Source organism: Tamandua tetradactyla, chromosome 25 (assembly GCF_023851605.1).
Source record: "Tamandua tetradactyla isolate mTamTet1 chromosome 25, mTamTet1.pri, whole genome shotgun sequence".
Classification (NCBI taxonomy): Eukaryota; Metazoa; Chordata; class Mammalia; order Pilosa; family Myrmecophagidae; genus Tamandua; species Tamandua tetradactyla.
Window position 1 is genome coordinate 11,094,905 of NC_135351.1, and position 20,375 is coordinate 11,115,279.

Genomic DNA, 20,375 nt, shown 5'->3' on the forward strand with positions numbered 1-20,375 from the left:
CTTGTACCCCGACACTTTGCTGTACTCATTTATTTTCTCTAGTAGTTTTGCTGTAGATTTTTTGGGATTTTTGACATAGAGTATCATATCATATGCTAACAGTGAGCATTTTACTTCTTCCTTTCCAATTTGGATGCCTTTTATTTGTTTTTCTTATCTAATTGCTTGGGCTAGAACTTCTAGCACAATGTGGAATAACAATGGTGATAGTGGGTATCATTTTTCTTGTCCTTGTGAGCATCACTATTACTAATTATTTCTTAAATTGTTGGTAGAATTCACATGTGAAGCCATCTGGTCCTGGGCTTTTGTTTTCTAGGAGCTTCTTGATAACTGATTCAATCTCTTTACTTGTGATTGATTTATTGAGGTTATCTGCTTCCTCTCAAGTCAACATTGGGTTATTCATACCTTTTTAGGAAGTTGTTCATTTCATTTATGTTGTCTAATTTATTAGCATATAGTTGTCTAATTTATTAGCATATAGTTGCTCATAGTATCCTCTTATTACCTCCTTTATTTCATAGGGTCTTCTCTTCCTTTCTGATTTTATTTCTTTTCATCCTCTCTGTCTCTCTCTCTCTCTTTGCCACCCTAGCTAAGGGTCCACCAATGTTCTCAAAGAACCAATGTCTTTATTTTTTAATTCTCTTTATTGTTTTCATGTTCTCAGTTTCATTTATTTCTGCTCAAATTTGCATTGTGTCTTTTGTTTTGTTTGATTTGGGGTGTCTGCTGTTCTTTCTCCAGTTCTACTAAGTGAATAGTTAATTCCTCAATTGTTGCTCTTTCTTTTTTGTTTTAATATAGGCATTTAAAGCAATAAATTTCCCTCTTAACACTGCCTTTGCTGCATCCCATAAATTTTGATATGTTGTGTTTTTATTTTCATTTGCCTTGAGATATTTACTGATTTCTCTTGTAATTTCTTCCTTGACCCACTGGTTGTTTAAGAGTGTGTTATTTACCCTCTGCATATTTATGAATTTTCTGGCATTCTGCCTGTTATTTATTTCCAACTTCATTGCATTATGATTTGAGAAAATGTTTTATATGATTTCAATCTTTTAAAATTTATTGAGACTTGCTTTGTGACCCACCATATCATCTATCATTGAGAATGATCCATAAGCACAAGAGAAAAATGTGTATCCTGCTGTAGTGGGGTGTGATGTTCTGTAAATGTATGTCAAGTCTAATCTATTTATTGTATTATTCAAGTTCTCTGTTTCCTTATTGAGCATCTGTCTAGATTTTCTATCCATTGATGAGAGCAAGGAATTGAAGTCTCCAACTATTATGGTAGAGGTGTCTATTTCTCTCTCCAGTGCTGTCAGTGTTTGCCTCATGTATTTTGAGCACTCTGGCTCGGTGCATAAATATTTATGATTGTTATGTCTTCTTTTGTTTTGTTCCATTTATTAATGCACAGTATCCTTCTCTGTCTCTTTTAATTGTTTTACATTTGAAGTCTAATTTGTTGGATAGTAGTATAGCTAGTCCTACTTTTTTCTGATCATTGTTGCATAAAATATCTTTTCCCAACCTTTCACTTTCAACCTTGTTCTAGTTAGCTAGTTGCTGGAATGCAATATACTAGAAACAGAATGGCTTTTTAAAAAGGGAAAATTTGATAAATTTGATAAATATTTTACTGTTCTAAGGCTGGGAAAATGTCCTAATTAAAGAAAGTCTATAAAAATGTCCAAATTAAGGCACCAACAAGAGATTACCTTCACTTAAGAAAGGCTGATGAAGTTCAGGGTTTCTCTCTCAACTGGAAAGACATATGGCAAACATGGCAACATCTTCTAGCTTCCTCTTCAGGCTTCTTCCTTTATGAAGCTCCCCCAGGGGCATTCTCCTTCATGTCCAGAGTTCACTGGTAGTGGACTCCGTAGTTCTCATGTCTCTGCTGCTCTCCTCATTCTGAAGCTTTCTCCAAAATGCTTCCTCTTTTAAAGGATGCCAGCAAGCCAACTGTGCTGGTTTGAAGGATGTATGTCCCCTAGAAAAAACATGCTTTAATCAAAATCCCATTTCACAAAGGTGGAATAATCCCTATTCAAAACTGTATGTTTGAAACTATAATCAGCTCATCTCCCTGGAGATGTGATTTAGTCGAGAGTGATTGTTAAACTGGATTAGGTGACGACATGTCTCCACCCATTTGGGTGGGTCTTGATAAGTTTCTGGAGCCCTATAAAAGAGGAAACATCTTGGAGAATGGAGGGGATTCAGAGAGAGCAGAGAATGCTGTGGCACCACGAAGCAGAGAGTCCACAAGCCAGCAACCTTTGGAGATGAAAAAGGAAAATGCCTTCCAGAAGCTTCATTAAACCAGAAGCCAGGAGAGAAGGCTCGCAGATGAGCTATTTTGTTTGTTTGTTTGTGTTTGCCATGTGCCCTTCCAGCTGAGAGAGGAGCCCTGACTGTGTTCACCATATACCTTCTCACTTGAGAGAGAAATCCTGAACTTCATGGACCTTCCTGAACCAAGGTATCTTTCCCTGGATGGATGCCTTTGATTGGACATTTCTATAGACTTGCTTTAACTGGGACCTTTTCTCGGCCTTAGAACTGTAAACTAGCTACTTATTAAATCCCCCTTTTTAAAAGCCATTACATTACTGGTATGTTGCTTTCTGGCAGCTAGCTACTAGAGCACCAATCAAGGTCCACCTTGAATGGATGGAGTCACATCTCCCTCTATCAAAAGTTCATACCCACAATTGGGTGAGTTACCTCTCTGTGGAGATAATCTAATCAAGCTTCCAACCTACATTATTGAATAGTGATTAAGAGAAATGGCTGCTCCCACAAGATTAATTAGGATCAAAACTTGGCTTTTCTAGGGCACACAAATCCTTTCAAACTGGCACAAACCTATTTTTGTCCTTGCGTTTAATATGAGTCTCCTGTAGAGAACATGTGGATGAGACTTGCTTTTTAATTCATTCTGTCAGTCTATGGCTCTTGTTTGGGGAGTTTAATCCATTAACATTCAATGTTATTACTGTAAAGGCAGTGCTTTCTTCTACTACTTTGTCTTTTGGATTTTATATGATATATCTATTTTTTTTTCTTTTTACATTTACTGATAGTCTTCATTTCTGTACTCTTCTCCAGACCTCTCTCTCCTGCCTTATCCTATTCGCCTGCAGTGCTCCCTTTGGTATTTCTTGCATAGCTGGTCTCTTAGTTACAAATTCTCTCAGTGATTGTTTGTCTGAAGATATTTTAATCTCCCCCTCATTTTTGAAGGGCGATTTTGCTGGATATAAAATTCTTGGTTGGCAGTTTTTCTCTTTTAGAACCTTAAACATATCATACTACTGCCTTCTCACCTCCATAGTTTCTGCTGAGAAATCCACACATAGTCTTATTGGGCTTCCCTTGTATGTGATGGATAGCTTTTCTCTCGCTACTTTCAAAATTCTCTCTTTCTCTTTGATATCTGACAATCTGATTAGTAAGTGTCTTGGAGTATGTCTATTTGGATCTATTCTATTTGGGGTATGTTGTACTTCTTGGTTCTGTAACTTTTTGTCTTTCATAAGAGGTGGTAAATTTTCAGTGATTATTTCCTCTGTTATTGTTTCTTCTCCTTTTCTCTTTTCTCCTTCTGGGATACCCACAACACATATATTTGTGTGCTTCATGTTGTCATTCAATTCTCTGAGACCCTGCTCATATTTTTCCATTCTTTGCTCTATGTTTTCTTTTGTGTGTTGGATTTCAGATGTCTAGTCCTCTAGTTCATTAATCCTTTCTTCTGCTTCTTCAAGTCTGTTTTTGTAGGTCTCCATTGTTTTTTCATCTTTTCTATTGTGCCTTTCATTCTGACAAGTTCTGTGATTTTTTTCAAACTTTTGAGTTCTTTTTGTTCACCCAATGTCTTTTTATCCTCCTTCAACTCATTGATTTGATTTTTGATGAGACTTTCCATGTTCATTCAAACATCCTGGATTAGTTGTTTCAACTCCTGTATCTCATTTAAGTGCTGGTTTGTTTCTTTAACTGGGCCATAAGTTCAATTTCTGTAGTATGACTAGTTATTTTTTCTAGCATCTAGGCATTTGATTTCCTTAATTAGTTTATTCTGGAGGTTGTTTTTACTCTGTTACTCAGGATTTTCTTGCTGGATGGCTTTGTTCTCTATGTGTTCTTTGACACTCAGTTCAACTTATTCTAGACCTCTAACATAAAATCTGTTTAACCGACCAGAATTTTTTAGCTCCTGTTTTTCTGTTCCTTGCTTTGCTTATATGGAGCCTTTTTTTTTTTTTGGTGGGGGAGGGTCTCCTCAAATATTATAGACCTCATTCAGAGTTCCCTCAATCAGACAGGCCCACATCTCAGGAGGAAATTGTAGCCAGCATCAGTTTTCCCTGAGGATGAGACCCAGCAGTTTGACTGACTTTCCTATGAATCCTCTAGACTCTGTGCTTTTCCTATCCTGCCCTGCATGTGGCACTTGTCTGCCCATGGCTTCCCACCAGTGTAAAGTGATGTGGTGACTTTAACTTCAGCAGACTCTCCCTGCCAGGGCATGACTGAGTCAGAGGTAAGGTAATTTGATGGCTTTAATTGCTTCAGTTTTTCAGTCCATAGGGCCTAAATTCCTTGAAGGAAGTTGTGCTGGTCTGAATCTGTGGTGGACCCCAGAAAAGCCAAGCCCTTTAATCCTCATTCAATATTGCTAAGTGGGAGCATTTTGATTGTTTCCATGAAGATGTGACCCACCCACTTGTGGGTGATAACTTTTGATTAGATAATTTTCATGGTGTGTCTCCACCCACTGAAGGTGGAGTTGCTTGCTGGAATCCTTTAAAAGAGGAAACATTTTGGAGAGAGTTCCTTTTTGGTAGAGCCATGAGAAAACTAGCAGATGCCGCCATGTTCACCATGTGCCCTTCTAACTGAAAGAGAAATGTTGAACGTCATCAGCCTTCTTGAACCAAGGTATCTTTCCCTGGATGCCTTAAATTGAACATTTCTATAGACTTGTTTTAATTGGGACATTTTCTCGGCCTTAGAACTGTAAATTAGCAACTTATCAAATTCCCCTTTTTAAAAGTCATTCTGTTTCTGGTATATTGCATTCTGGCAGCTAGCAAACTAGAACAGAAGGATTCCACTTGAGCTGGGCCTCACCTTTCTCATGGGGGGAAGATACACTCTTTAGCAAATTAACTCCTTTCACCTAACTAGTTACTTTGTCTTTCAGACAAGCTTAATTTCATCCTTGCCTGGGGCAGTGCTGGAGCCTGAGATGGCTTCCAGTTCTATCCAATGAGCTACTAAGAAGCAGGAAAAAAAAAGCAAAAAACCAACCAAACAAACAAATGCAAATAAACTTTTCCAGAGCAAGACCCCTGCTCCTGATGTTTGTCAATCAAGCACTTAAGTTGGTTCGTGGCTCTATGTATCTCCACGCTCTCTGTGCCCCCTTTTCTAGTATTTTGTGCTGTCCAACTCAAAAAGCCTTTTTTTTGTTGTTGTTGTTGTTTTTGTTTTCCATCAGTCCCAACCCATGGGGCAAAAACTCCTAGTACCTTTACTGCTTATTCCAGGCTTATCTATGCTGGAGGCCTATTTTCAGTAGTCATAATTTATAATTAATTCCACAATTGGATCATGGTTGAGCTAAGCTCTTGCTACTGGTTAAGTCTGTTTCCTTTCCCCTCTGGGAAGCACCCTACTATCCCCATGGGGGAGGAGTACAGCCTCCACTTCAGGTATTTATATGACACCTGAGACTCAGAGTAGAGCTCTGAAGCTATAAAAGTCAGCCGTACCCCATACAGGAACTGTTTAAAAAGTTGAAAAAAGGATCAGACTTCAAGTAGAGATATGGATGAAGATGATATGGATAGGACTAATATAAATCAAAATAAAGGGTAAAGGATGATATAGTCCATATTTTAAAACTTCAGCTTCTGTGTGAGACAAAAGGGAGAGATGTTTATTTGGTGCAAAATTTTACATTTTGGCTAATGCGTTTCACATTTTAACTTGTATGGTCAGTTTAGTTGAACACTGTAAGTACATGGAATCTTGAATAGGGTGTGAGATCTTGTTGGATTGTCAAGTTTAGTGTGATGTCCAGATCCCAGAGTAATTTTGGCAATGAATAAAGATATATTTTCAAGGTCCCTTTAGGGGGCTGGGTACAAAGGAGGAAATATTCAACTTTCCCATTTGGAGAATTTCTGTTACTCTCACAAGCAGTGAGGAAAACCAAATCAGTAGGCTGAGCCCTTGATCTTGGGGTTCACCCCATGAAACTTATTCCTTCCTGCAAAGATAGGCTAAATCTACTTAAAATTAGGCCTAAGAGTCACCCCCAGAGAACCACTTTTGTTGCTCAGATGAGGACTTTCTCTTTAAGAAAACTCAACAGGTGAACTCACTGCTCTCCTGACTATGTGAGATATGATGCCCAGGGGTGTAAATCTCCATAGCAATGTGGGACAGAACTCCTGGGATGAGCCAGGACCAGGCATGATAGGATTGAGAAAGTGCTCTTGAACAAAAGGGGGAAGAGAGAAATGAGACAAAATAGTTTCAGTGGCTGAGAGATTTCAAACAGAGTTCAGAGGTTATTCTGGAATTATTCTTATGCATTATATAGATATCCCTTTTTAGTTTATGATGTAGTGGAGTGGCTGGAGGGAAGTACCTGAAACTGTTGAGCTGTGTCCCAGTAGCCTTCATTCTTGGAAATGACTGTATAAAGATATAACTTTTACAATGTGACTGTGAGATTGTGAAAACCTTTGTTTCTCCTTTTGTCCAGGGTATGGACTGATAAGTAAAAAATATAAGTAAAGAATAAATAAATAATAGCAGGGATAAAGGGTAAAATAAATTGGGTAGATGGAAATATTAATGGTTAATGAGAGGAAGAGGTAAGGGGCATGGTATGCATGAGGTTTTTTTCCTTTTATTTCTTTTCTGGAGTGATGCAAATGTTCTAAAAATGATCATAGTATTGAATACACAACTATGTGATGATATTGTGAGCTATTTATTGTATACCATGTATGAAATGTTTGTGTTTGAAGATTTGTCAACAGAAATGTTTTTAAAAAGTTGTCAATTCCCCCAAAATTGATCTATAGTTTGAGCTTAAACCAAATCAAAATCCCAGTAGAATTTTTTCATTTTTGAAATTGACAAGTTGATTTAAAAATATACATACATATGAAAAAAGCAAAGGAACTAGAACAGCCTAAACTATTTTTTTAAAAGCAGATCATAGCTGTAAGACATACACTACCTAAATTTAAGATGTACTATAAGGCTAAAGCAATCAAGACAGTGAAATTTTGGCAAAAAGATAGACACATATATCTCTGGAACAGAATAGAGTTCAGAAATATAACTACACGTTCATAATCAATTGATTTTAAACAAAAGTACAGGTCAGTTTACTGAAGAAAGGAATGCGTGTCCAAAAATTGGTGCTGGACCAATTAAACATCCAATGCAAAATGAACTTTGATCCATACTTCATATCAATGATTCCCTCAAAAAGGAAAACAGACCTAAATGTAAAACCGAAAACTATAAAAACTCTAGAAGAAAACATTGAGGGAAATCTTGTAATCTTGAGTTAGATCAAGATTTCTTGAAAATGACCAAAGGAAAAAGAAAAGATCAATTGGAGTATTGAAAATTAAAAGCTTCTACTCTTTGAAGAGTATTGCTAAGAAAAGAAAATGTGAAGACATATCCTTGGAGTAAATATTTGCAAAATATATATCTATAGGGAACTTGTATGCAGTATATATAAAGAACTCTTAAAACTTGATGATAAAAAAAAAACTTTCAAAAAAGGACAAAAGATTTTTATAGATACTGTACCAAAGAAGATATATACAGATGGCAAATAAGCAGCATTATCATTAATCATTAGGGAAATGCATATTAAAACCATCATGAGATTCCTTTACATATGTATTAGAATGGCTCAATTTAAAAAACCTGACAATGCTAAGTGTTGGTGAGGATGCAGAACAACTGGAACTTTCATGCACTGCTGAAGGGAATACCACTTTGGAAAACTTTTTATAAAGTTAAACATAGTTCCACTTTTAGGTATTTACTCAAGAGAAATGAAACTCATGTTCATGTAAAAATCTGTACACAAATGTTTATAGTAGCTTTATTCATAATCATCAAAAACTGGAAACAATTCAAATGTTCATCAACAGATGAAATGGTAACTGATCTGTGATAGAGCCATACCCTGAAATACTTCTCAGCTAATAAAAAAGAACAGATTACTGATACATAATGCAATATGGCCAATGTATTATACTGTGAAAGAAGTCAGAGTCAAATGGCTACATATTGGTTGATTCCACTTATATGAGATTCTGGGAGAGGCAACATTGTAGGAACAGAACAGAACAGAACAGAAATAGAACACATCACTGGTTGCCAGGAGTTGGTGGGGAAGAAAGGTTGGTTACAAAGGACACAAGGGAATTTTGGAGGGAGATGGGAGTATATGCTGTACTTCTGTATGCATCTGTCAAAATTCGTCAAACTGTACATGAAAAACTATGAGTTTTACTGTATGTAAATGATACCTCACTAAACATGTCTAAAAAGAAAAACAAATAAAATCCCAGTTTAGTGTGTCAAGGATATGTATTTTGCTTTCAGTTTTATCATTGCTGTATCTTTTTCCCCTCAAAATGACTAAGGTTATGAATGCTGTTCCTTGCTGTTGCAATTCTGAAAGGACAGTGTGTTGTATACTACTTACTTGTTGTCATGATGGGCTTTAGGCATCCACCATTATTTATTACATAGGCTTAGGAAATAATTGAGAGGTCACTGTCCAGCTGAAGTGAAATATTAATCGACCAGGACAGATGGGGAAGAAAATGACCTTTGTTATGTTTGTCACACATCAGAGAACTTGTGGGATGAAATAAAAATTTATCAAACCTACAGATACATTTTGGAGAAATCTTGACTCTTTTTAATAAACTTAGTGGCTAATTAAAATGTTAAAGTGGATACCGATTTTTATACTTAAAATTGATATGGTGAAGTGGTTCTCAGCTAGTTTGCCTTTGTGTACTATTGTACCAGAATCTTCACAGAGGAGGAACTTCTGTGATCTCTGGAGCAGTGTGTGCCTCTAAGTAGGTAGTATGCTAAAAGGAAATATTAGCTTATCTCCAGAATGCCATAAAAATTCTAGTATTTGGAAGTATCTAATGAACACAAAAGAGATGAGGAATACTAACTGAATTATAAAATCATATTCCACATATATAATTTCCAGAATTTGCCATTTGCCTAGTGAAGATTGGAGCTCAGGGAGATGAAATGATTTGCGCAGAGCTTGTAAGTAGCAGGAATCATACTTAAACTCGTCTTCCAACTCCAAGACCAGTGCACATTATTTTGCTTTACTTTTCCTCTTGGAAGTTCACAAAAATATAAGCCATGATGGTGTGATAAATCACACCAAGAGATGCCAGCAGTATTTCTTCTCCTGGACTCTAGTGCTGTTAAGCTGAATACAGCAGTTTTCTAATTAATTCTTACTTGGCATTCCATTATCATTAGATTGATTTAACTCTGCTACATTTTTAATATTTCAAAGCTAGAAGATATATGGTATATGATTTTTTTCTTTGACTTAAAGAAATACTCTAGAAATAAAGAAGGAAAATACTTGGTAACATTCTTCACCAGATCGTAACATTTCTTTTCTCGTGCCTTCTAGGATGCCAGTCTCTTGGTTCTCTTTTTTCTTCCCAGTGTTTAGACCCTTCAAGGAATCAGTTTTTCTCTTCTTGCCTGTTAAATGCTGGTGTTTCTCAGAGTTCAGCTCCTGGTCCTCTCTCCTTCTCAGTGTACGACCTCTAGGTGATTGTATTTACTCAATTTCAGTTACCATCTGTAGACTGTGACTTCCTATTGATCTCTGGTACAGACCATTCTGAGTTCCAGAACCATAGATCCTATTTCTTCTTATTGTACCGTGCTGCCTGGATGAGTCACAGAAGACTAAATCTTAACCTGCTCCAGACTGAATCCCTGACCTTCCCAATCTCTTGCCTTCTGCACCTGCCAACTCTTCCTCCTATAGTCTTTCTGAGGCACGTGGGTCCATTCTCCATACTCCTCTCCTTCATGTATTCACCCAGATTTACAGTTCTTCCCCTTTACGCCTCTCGAAGTCTTCCTCTCCTTTGTACCCCTTTGCCTATGGCCCTTACCAAATCTCACATGCATTATTCTAATGCATCTCCTCACTAGTTTCCCCCGACTTCAGTTTTGCCCCCTCTCATTCCTGATCCACACTGCTAACTCCATTGTAATTCCAGCTAAAAGTTCTCCAGTGGCTTCCCAAAGGGCAACATCTTACCCCTGCAGCCTAATTAAAATCTATGTATCAGCTGTACCGAATCACCTGCAGCTGAGCACCCTTTGCTTTAATCAGTCTCAATTATTCACTTACAGAGTTCCATCTGTCCAACCTCAGTGCTGGATTAACAACTCATTGCTTTTAGGGTCCTTGTTATTATGGACTTGTTCAGCCAATGTTACATTTTGAGCCCAAGTTTTCATCTCTCTGTCTCTCTCTCTCTTTTTTAAAGTCAGACATCTTCCTGTTTTTTTTTTTTTTAAATGAAGAAAGAATATCTTCAGGAATTTGAGTTATTTTGCAAGGCAGGGAATGTTCAGGAATTATTTTTAGTTAGTAGTGGAGTTTTTTTCCCAAGGACTAGTTTGCATTTCCTATTCACATTAACCTATAATAACTATATATTGGTCAATAAAAGGTATGGGAAGACTAAAGACCCTTGGGAAATAAAAGAGGGTCTAACAGACACAAAAATAAATGAGGGAAAAACTTATTTCTCGTCAGTTTCCAAAACGTAGCCAGCATTGTGCTGAGTTGGGTAAGAAGTTATCAATTTCTTGTATATGACAATGGTAAAATAATCTGACATATAATCTATGGTGATTGAAACGGTCAGTAATCATTTTTTTGTATTTTTCCATCAGGGGAAGAAATAAAGAAAACAGTTGTGAAAGTTCTAACTGCAGACTTAAGCACTGTGCATAGACTCTTGAATAACCCATTTTTATTTAAATTTGATAGTACTGACACTAGAGTTTAGGCTTATTCCCAACTGTAGTGGGTAAAACTATAATATCAGTTTAATAAAACAGCTAAACTCTCAGTCTTTGACTTTGAGCATTACCCTGTCACAAGCCACAGGCAAGAAACAATGACTTTTGATTGACCACATCATAGGCATTAGATGGAAAACAGTTTTAAGGGGACATGAGAGGAGCAGAAGTCCATATGAGAGTTGATCAGAGTTTAGAGAAATTCCTTTTTAACTTATGAAAGCAAGCTATTTTGGTCAAGCCTCACTCTTATGGGAAACGTGTTAGAAGCAGAGTGAACGGCATGGCTATTGTCATGGAAGAGTATGACCAGACTAATATTTTAACAATAATTAAGCTTTTATGGTGCTTTACGGTTTTCTAAATGCCTTTCTTCATATCTTTTTTGATATAACTTATCATTGTCAGATGGTATTACTAACAGTAGCAGTGTTTTAAGGTATTGAAAATCCACTGCTATGAGATTAGAATGATCAAAACTGAATGTACAGTGAAGCTATAATGGTTTTCTTCTCCATCCTTGTTTTAGTGAAATGCTTGAAAACTGGCTCTTTCTCTGAGCTTGAAAGTATGATTTGCTATTCCAAAACTATTTTAGTCTCAGCAGAGATTGAGTTTGTGCTTGAATTTATATAACTAGGGCCAATCACATTAAGGGGGGAAATAAATATATGATTCATAATAAATTGCTGCCTTTGAAATCACTTCCTACCATGATACTGGCTACTTCATTACAATGGTAATAAGAATTAAAAAAAAAAAAAGAAAAAGAAACAGAAATGGCCATTTGAGGGGAAATTAGTGCTTAATTTCCTAGACTGTTTTATTTTAATGGTTGCGACACTGGCAGGATTTTATACTTAAATTGCAAACTGAAGGATGATAAGGCTAGCGTTTTAGATCTGTCTTCTAAATGGAAAACGCTTAATGCAGCATAGGATGAAAAAGTATCTAATGACTGAACATATTCCTTAAAAGTCAAATATACTGTTTTTGAAAGTGAGTTTAAAAATAATGTGTATGTAAGCATGTGTGTATGTAAGCAAGTTATATCCAATAAGTAGCCATTTTGTTAACCAAAGAACAACTACTTGTTGCAGATACTCAGATAAAGTATTGTCAAAAGAAAATCTCATCTTGTATTTAAAATGTCTGGTGTAGTCCCAAACAAAGGTAAGCTATACTAGGCTGCTCCCTCTCCCTTTTGCCTCCTTTCTAATCATCTCCCAAACATTTCTAATCTCCTAGATGTTTCATCCTCTCCAGCCTCAAGGCCTGGTTATTTAGGTTCTCATAATTTCTTACCTGGACTTGCTTAAATGTTACCTGTTAGAGTGAATAAAAAAGTATTTGCAAAGTCCCCTTGGGGGAATGGTGAGAAAGGGGGAAAATTCAACTTCCCCATGTGGAGAATTCCTGAAATTCTCACAAGCTGTGGAATTAAACAAAGCAACAAGCTGAGCCCTCAGTCTTAGGGTTTGTTCATATGAAACTTATCCTCACAAAGGATAGGCTAAGTCTACTTAAAATTAGGCATCAGAGTCACCCCCAGAGAACCTCTTTTGATGCTCAGATGTGGTCTCTCTCTCTCAGCCAATATGACAAGCAAACTCACTGTTCTCCTCCTCTCTATGTGGGCCATGACTCCCAGGGTTATAGACCTTCCTGGCAACATGGGACAGAAGTCCTGGAATGAGCTGGGATTCAGCATCAAGGGATTGAGAAAACCTAAACCAAAAGGGGGAAGAAAGAAATGAGACAAAATAAAGTGTCAATGGCTGAGAGATTTCAGAGTTGAGAGGTTATCCTGGAGATTATTCTTATACATTACATAGATATCACCTTTTTAGTTAAGGTATATTGGAGAGGCTGTAGGGAAGTGCCTGAAAATGTAGAGCTGTGTTCCAATAGTCATGTTTCTTGAAGATGATTGCATCATGATATAGCTTTCACAATGTGACTGTGTGATTGTGAAAACCTTGTGTCTGATGCTCCTTTTATCTACAGTATGGACAGATGAGTAAAACAGGGATTAAAAATAAATAAATAATAGGGGGAACAAATGTTAAAATAAATTTAGTAGATTGAAATGCTAGTGATCAATGAAAGAGAGTGATAAGGAATATAGAAAACAATAGGGGAAACAAAGGCTAAAATATGTTGGATAGACGGAAATACTAGCAATCAATGAGAGGGAGGGGTAAGAGGTATGGTATGTATGAGATTTTTTTCTTTTTTCAAATTGATGCAAATGTTCTAAGAAATGATCATGGTGATGAATACACAACTATGTGATGATATTGTGAGTGATTGATTATATACCAAGAATGGAATGATCATATGGTGAGAATGTTCATTTTTGTATGTTGTTATGTTTAAAAAAAATAAATTAAAAAAAAAGTTACCTGTTGGATAAAGTCTTTCTGAATGGGACTGCTATACTTAATACATATTCACATTTTATTCTTATCTTCCAAATATACATGAATATGCAAATTGTGATTATAATGTGTCCTTACAATTATGATATAACTGAGAGAAGAAGGCAAGGATGGCTTCTCGGGTTCTGGTTTGGGGAACTAGACAAATGTGATGCTGTTTGCCGAGAGAAGCAATTCAGGAAGGGGAATATGTTTATAGGTAAGTTGAAGTGTAGTTTGGGACATGATTGAATTTAAAGAATTGTCTTTGGAACTTCTAGATGAATAATTTAAGAAGGCAGTTTGATTATAAAGTTCTGGAGGCCTGGGAATCTGGATTTGGGAGTCACTAGTATGGCAACAGTTGAAATAATAAACATGAATGAGATTGCCAATTTTTAAGAGCCTTGCAGATTGCTCAACGCATTTGTTGAATGGATGAAACAATGTGATATTTGGGTCAGTGGTTATAACCAGGAAAAAGCAAACAAAAAAGAGAAAGAAAAGCTTCCCATTTTCTCAGTGCTTGCTTGTACAAGTATTAATACATACTTTTCAGTGGAGGGGTCATGTGGAGTCCTTTGATTATATATTAACCTTTCTGAAAAATCTAGTTCGAATTTGGCTGAGTGGACTTTTGTCAATATCACATTAAAAGAGAGCCGAACCATTTATGATAATGCATTGCTCACCAGGAATATTTAAGTCTGTGTTCATAGGACTGTGTTCTGACATTATAACCACTTCATTTGAATATCCATGTCTATTTGGAGACTAGTGAAGTCATAACATCATTGAAGTTGTATGCTTAGGAAAGTTTAGAATCATGTAATTTGAGTTTTGAATATTATAACTTCAAGTTATATACTACTTATTAACAAAACTGTCATAAGAAAAAACTCAATTCTATGGTGAGATGGTTTTTAGTCTTTTTTCCAATATGATGAATGATGCATAATAAAATTAAGCAATTTATGTAAAATCTCACATTACAATAATTCAAGATTATTGATTTCTAATTCTAGACTCTCTGTACTACATTTTCTAGGAAAACTATATAATACTATCAATATGTATATATAATGTAAATATTTAGATTTTTTACAGAAATTGGCTCACGTGATTGTGGCAACAGGAAAGTCCAAATTCCATAAGGCAGGCCACAAAATAGGAATGCCTATGAAGGTTTGCCATGAATTCCCGGAAGCCAGCCCGCTGAAGTAGAGATGGAAATTCTCCTTCTGACTGTTGAAGTCATCACTTTTCCTTTTAAAGCCTTTAAGTGATCACAGTGTTGGAGGCACTTGATTGTAGAAGTAATCAGCCAGAGATACAATCAATTTACTGATGATTTAAGTACACAAAATGTCCTCACAGTAACAATCAGGCCAGTGTTTGCTTGACCAAATAACTGGACACCACAACCTGGCCAAGTTGACACATGAACTTAACCATCAGACTCCCCTTTCTTATGGTGGTTAGCAATGTTTCCAGCTAACGTAAGAGAGTCACATAAATCATTAAGTATACTTCTTCTCTGGCTGTTATATCCCATATTTTAAAATTTCCATTGTTACCTTTATTCCCTACATCATCTTTAGGCTTAGTCCCACCTGGATCTCTTGGTGGATGAGACAAAAGACACTCTAATTCACAGGTTACAAAGTCATATTCCCTTTGGTTCTCCTTTGACCCTAGGATCCATGTGTTTTTTATTCCCCCTTATGATTAAGCCTCTGCTTTGTATTCTGTCTTCTCTGTCTTGACCATACTTGCTTTGGCTCTTTGCCCAGTACCTCAATTCAACTGAAACTTAGATGTCAATTGGTCATTTTGATTCCATTCCCCATCCCCAGTTGCCCTTAAACACCTCTTCCTGTGGTTGAATTCCATTACCTGCTGGTAGAAACTCTAAATGCCTACCTATAAAATATGCCATCCCACCGAGGCATAGGTGGATTTGGTTGATCAGGGATGCCAGGTAGATAATCCCTTCTTCTTTCACTATTACAAGTGCATCTCCCACAAAGCCAAGCTGAAGAGGCCAGTCTCCTCAGTCGGGATAATAGGTTCGGCAGCAGGATTGTCAACAAAGGTCCTGCCTTGGAAAAAGTCTGGCTCAGTTTAAGTAGGCCCAAGAAGGAAAACAGTGTTAAATCCCTTGGGAGGAAACCGGAACAGCTGGAAAGGATACCATTCCTAACTTGGTGCTTTAATAGCTAGAAAGGGCAGGAGTTTAGGAATGGTAGGTTTCCAGATAGGCACAAGGATTCAGAGTCAAAGAAACTGGATTCAGGCCCATCGTGCCACTCACTGTGTGTGAAACTTAAGTGTATCATTTATCTTCCTGAGGTCTGTTTTCATATCTGCCAATGGAAATAATTTCTTTTTAATTGACTTTATTTATAAACACTGCATACCAAACATACATTACTGCCCCAGCCTCCACCAATCTCTTGGTAAACTTTACTCTACTTTCTGTTTCTGTGGATTGCAAAATAGAAAGAATTCTTGCTGGGTCTATTTCACCATTTTGTTGTTGGTTCTTTTTTTTTTTTAACAAATGATGCCGCCTTCAATGTATACTAGACAATAGCAGAACTGTAAATGAGCTGTTATCATTTCAAATAATCACAATTTTAGATGGAATAACTTTTTTTAGATGGAATAACTTTTTCAACCTCTTATGTATATGTAGTAAATTAAAAACAATCTTACCTTATCAGCCATAATATGAAACTTTTCTGTTTATTGTAATGACTGAATTCTACTTTATATTTCCATTACTTAATTTTCGTTTCTAAAGATTTGAGATTATAAACATTACAAATCTTACTGCTTACATGTGAATTTTGTCAATTTAAATTGGTAATGAGCCCCAATTTTTACAACACTTTGAAGCGAAATAACTGTCTGCAAGCTATTATTTATATGTTAGAATGGCAGATCTGAGGATCATTAGCATAAATCATTGAGACAAAGAGTTGGAAGAATTTCTCTTTTATTCTTGGTTCCTGTCAAGATAAGTGGCTGGCTTTTTGTGAAAGCAGCCTTGGAGAAACTGTAAGTAAGAGAGGGAGAGAGGTGGAGAGAAAGAGGCGGAAAGAAACACACACAGACAGACAGATACGGATTGTGGTTAAAAACAAAATTATCCCATCAAGTGAGACGTCCTGGGGAGACTGAGGCTGTTATAGCCTTGGAGTATGGTGGAAGAGTAAGACAGGAAGGGTTCAGAGCAGAAGGCAGTGAGAAGGTGGAAGGGAAACTGCTAAGGACTGCACTTGCCCATCTCTCATATTCTTTGGGAAATCATTGCCTGTCCCTTTCACCATGTAATTTGGCAGAAGTCCGGGTCATCTGAACTGACAAGTAAGGGTCCTGGTGGAGTGAGACAAGACATTGATAAAAACAGGTAAGATGAAAACCAGCAGCTTGCAGTCCCTTGATCAGCTTATCCCCTCACCCTCCAAATCTTCAGGGCTAGAGCTTGAGGAAGTTATGAAGAAAGGAAGGATGGAAGGAAGGACGGAATGGAGGAAGGGAGGAAGGGAAGGGAGGGAGGGAGGGAGTAAGTTAGTTAGTTATGAAGATATCCTCCCTGCTAAGAGTTGGAAGATTAAACTCCCGATCAAAGGACTGTCCAGTGAGTGATAGCAAACCAAAGTGATGAGTACTGTTCTGTGTTGCCTGGGGTTCCCAGGTCCCTTTCCTTAAACTCAGCCAGACAGACACAGACTACAGTTGACCTTTGACCCTTCCCCAAAATGCAGTATCCAAGGACCAAGAAGTCAAAGGCCAAAATTATCAGAAGCTTAAAAAATATAGTTACTGTAAAATAAAGAGAACTAGAAAACTTCTACCACTGGAAACTGAATGATCAGAACAGAGCACCAAGGTATTTAAAAGAACCATGATAAATGTAAGGAAATAAGGGAGAATACTGACAACATTAAGTAAAAACAGAAATCACTAAAGATCCAAGTGGAAATATTAAGTATAAAAATATAATGAAATAGAAAAAACAAAACAAACCAACACAATGAATAGGATAAATAGCAGGTTGAACAGATTAGGAACATATTAGTGAGCTGAAAGATTAGAATAAGAAATTCTCCCAGATGCAGCAAGAAACAAGAGGTAGAAACCATGAAAATATAGCTCAGGGATATACAAGACAAAAGTAGAATTGCCTGCGTCTATAGGGAGGAGAGTGAAAAACTAATAATAATCCAACTACTAGACCTTCTTAGAAACTTTGTAAGCAGACAAGTCCTCACAACTAAAAAAAGAAACTATTATCAATGCTTTAGTTTTATAAGAATGGCAAGCTGCTAAAAAGCTAGTGAACAAGTAATCAAATACCTGTTAGTAGGATTAATTTTCAGAATTTTCTAAGTACCAGGACATTTAAGACAATGAATCTGTTTATGCAGCGTATGGCTATTATCCAACATCCCTAATACCATTCCTATATCATTAAATAAAAATAAAAGTGGTTCTCTACTAGTCCACAACTGCAGACCTTCTCAGGTATCAACAATGCACAGCACTCTCCTGGTTCTATGTTCTTCCCCAATCCAGCAATAATTTCTAATTGTTTTAAAGACAGGCATCTGTAGGACTCAACCTGGGTGTGGATATATTTTACGGTACATTTTCCCCCACTCTCACCCCATCACACTAGATTGAACCTTCTTAAGAGCAGAAATTTCAATCCCATTGTTTTAATATGACAGGTGTCCAAACACCATATAGTCATGGGATTTTATGATTTGGGGTTGTTGGGCACAGATATTACAGACCGATATTTTCAATTATAATGTAGTTAGAAACACAAGAAAAGATGATTAACTACATTTATGAATCTTCTCTGGTTATATAAACAAAAATTATCCTGTGCAACTAAAATTAAGATATACATTAATGAATTTTCCAAACATATGAAAAATCAATTCCCAAATACTCATATATGGTGGAGTTAGAAAAGAAACACAATATACACTTCAATTGATCTGCTTTTTAGTCTTTATGTTGTAACTGGTATCAGCAGAAAAAAAAACTGGAAGATAAAGCCTACAGTGAGACCTATTATTAATAATCAAACTTCAAAATTCTCATTTCTATCACCTACTATAAATAATAACCACATTGCTTTACCTATTTTGGCTATTTACAGCCTATCAATTGCATTAAGCTGACTAAAATGGTCTCATTAATAATGTTTTAGAAATTTGGGGAGGTATCATAGGATTAAGACGCTTAACACACATTTTGTGATTAGTCTCAGAAGAATCCCTTAAATGGTAAGTCTCACTTCCCTAACCCCTATAACACATAATTCATTCTGAAGCAGCAGTAAATCACTCAAGTGAACATTTTCTTCATAATGTCATATAAAATAGCATAAAAAGTGTTCTAACTACATGCCATGAAATTAAAACAACAGACCATGACTGGTAGGGAATTATGGGTTTATCTTGCTTTTGCAAAGATTTTAAGAGAGGTAACATTTATGGAAAAAGTAATGAATATTAAACCTTTCAAACACCTACAATGATTAAAGAACTCTTTCCACTTATGCTAGCAACTCTTCAGCCATGATACGATTCAGTTTGAACAAAGAGACTTTGAAACAAGTTAAATAGGGTCAAAGAACAGAGAACAGGAACTTTGAAAATCCAAAGGAAGGAAATCCGGTGGTGAAAATTATTCAAATAATTTAGGGGATGTACTGATAGTACATCTGAAGGTTTGGACTTTAAGACCTTGCTTCTTAAATGCTGGGTCATGAACAAGCAGCATCAGTACCACTTGGGAGTTTGTTGGAGCAGAATCTCAGGCCCCAATCCAGCCCTATTTAAGTTAAATTCTCTTTCTTAACAAGATCTTCAGGTGATTCATATGCACATTAAAGTTTTGGAGGCACTGCTACAGTGGGGAAATATTATCTTGAAAATTCAAAGCTTATTAATAAGATATGCTGTGGCAGGAAGAAAACCAACATAACGTATGTATTTCATATAGAGATCATAGAAATCTTCTCTAGACTGTGAGTTACTCAAGAGTGGGGGTTGTATTTTATTCTTTTTTACATTCCCAGCATCTGGTATAATGCCAGGCTCATATTTTGCCTGGTAAGGCCAAATGAATAAATTAAACTTTAATAAAAATTGAGCAGTCACGTTCAGTGATACTACATTACCTGTTACAAATATGAAGATGGTTGGCTCCATTGGGCAGGTAAAAAAAACTTACAATAGGGACAAATAAAAAGCAGCATAAGTGAAACTGAAAAATATTAGTTCAAACGCATGGTAGGGAAAACTGATCATGCACTTAGAAAGGAAGTACATGAAAAAGGTTTTGAGAGTCAAGTGCATAACCTGTTAATTTGCTAAGTACATAGTTTAAAGAGCAAATATAATTAGGAATTCACAAATAATTGCATTGTGCTTAGCCATATTAGTGATTCACTATACTGATTAAATTTTACTAAAATTTTATGATATTTAACCAAGGAATAATCTAGAATGCAAAGTGGAGTTAAGATAAAAACAAAGAGAAACTTGGTAAAATGAAGAAACAAAGTTCAGGGAGTGCTATTAGTCAACAAATAATTGTTAACAGGCATGAAGTCCTACTGAAGATTCTGGCTAGGCTAGCTTACCTCTTGGTTAAATCTTAATACACAATAACCCACAGGGTTGACCATATTCTGTTGTTATATAATTTTGTCTCACTGAAGATTATGCCAGAAAAGGTGACATAATATGGAGA